The sequence below is a fragment of the Anastrepha obliqua genome, chromosome 3, assembly GCF_027943255.1.
Source record: "Anastrepha obliqua isolate idAnaObli1 chromosome 3, idAnaObli1_1.0, whole genome shotgun sequence".
In the NCBI taxonomy this organism is placed as follows: Eukaryota; Metazoa; Arthropoda; class Insecta; order Diptera; family Tephritidae; genus Anastrepha; species Anastrepha obliqua.
The window spans coordinates 139,787,567-139,789,171 of NC_072894.1; the positions used below are offsets into that span (position 1 = coordinate 139,787,567).

General features: G+C 34.8%; 1 non-coding gene across 1 annotated transcript; it reads left to right on the plus strand.

The window, feature by feature from the left end:
* Positions 1-1,167: 1,167 nt before the first annotated feature.
* On the plus strand, positions 1,168-1,362 carry LOC129243327 (U2 spliceosomal RNA). The gene has a single exon (XR_008582298.1). It is a non-coding gene; the product is annotated as a U2 spliceosomal RNA (small nuclear RNA).
* The last annotated feature ends 243 nt before the right edge of the window (positions 1,363-1,605 follow it).

The window sequence follows — 1,605 nt, forward strand, 5'->3', positions numbered from 1 at the left end:
TAGATTACTGAAGCTCCCATATCTGTATGCACTGAGAGGAAACAAGAGCAACATTATTGCAGGGTTGATGCCACCTGTAAAACTTCATATTAACTGGCATGCGCCACTTGGTATGAAATATTAAGTGTTCGCAAATATTTAAGTGTACTTGTCTTTTGTAATCAGAGCAGCAAGTGGATATTGCAACTAGAAGAGTTTAGCTACATGCAGCTACCACAAGAAGCATCACTCTCTCAAGCCCACTACAAACTAAAATGACAAGCAAACCTGTTTAAATTTATATCTGCACAAATGCATTCATATATAGAAGCTAGTTTGTGGACCAATGTAATATATTATTTATGGCATATATTTAAAGCTCATAGAGAATAATCAGCTGATTGATTGGTCAAATGAAATTATATATTGCATTATGAAACGATAGTTAGTAAATCAAAATCCATTTTGGACACCTTCAAACTGTACCCATATAATGACAAAATACTCACTATTTGCATAAGTAGTTACTGCTTGAATGTAATTCCGAGATATGGGTGGGGAAGCTATTTAGTTTGTCATATGGCATCATAACTAGTGAATATTATCAATATGACTGCATAATCTGGCTCTCTTCATGTGAAGACTTTTTGAAGTGAAAACTTCTTTAGAATCGTTGGGAGTGATTTGAGAAAAAGTGAAACGAAAAAAGCGACGCTCTTGGCTACGAAGCGTTATATTATATGTTGATATAAACGTAGCGACGAACTAAATAACTTTTAGGCCAGCGCCGACAGCACGGCGCGGTAGCTGAGCGACTAGCAATGTGAGCTTCCGATCCAAAATCCTTGGTTCGAATCACAAGAAAAAAATTTTTGAAGTGAAAACTTCTTTAGAATCGTTGGGAGTGATTTGAGGAAAAGTGAAACGAAAAAAGCGACCAACTTGGCTACGAAGCGTTATATTATATGTTGATATAAACGTAGCGACGAACTAAATAAAAATAACTTTTATTTTTTCTTGTGATTCGAACCAAGGATTTTGGATCGGAAGCTCACATTGCTAGTCACTCGGCTACCGCTCCATGCTGTCGTTGCTGGCCTAAAAGTTATTTAGTTACGAAGCGTTATATTATATGTTGATATAAATAATTTTTGTGAGCGTGTAATTCTCAAAAGGTTTATTAGGTTTATTATTTAAAATCTATTGACTAGGTAGTGTGATATCTGTTCTTATCAGCTTAACATCTGATAGATCCTCCATCGGAGGACAACAAATGTTAAACTGATTTTTGGAAATGGGCGGAGTGTTTTAGGGGCTTGCTCTTCACCTCTGCCACGGGTTGGCGCGGTATTGCAGTACCGCCGGGATTTCGACCTTGAATAAATACAAGAAGAAATATACTAATATACATTTAGCTTTGGTGGGAAGAGACATAAATTTTTATATGAATACAAGTAGACGAAAATGGATTTTTTTTTTTTTTGAAATTTGCATTGTAGGACATTTCTGATTATTTATTGAAAACAGTTTTTTTTTATTAAAATTGATTATAGAAGAAAATTGAATTTTTTCCAAGGTGAATTCATACACTAAGCTAAGTAAAACGTTTCTTAATTCAATTTTGTG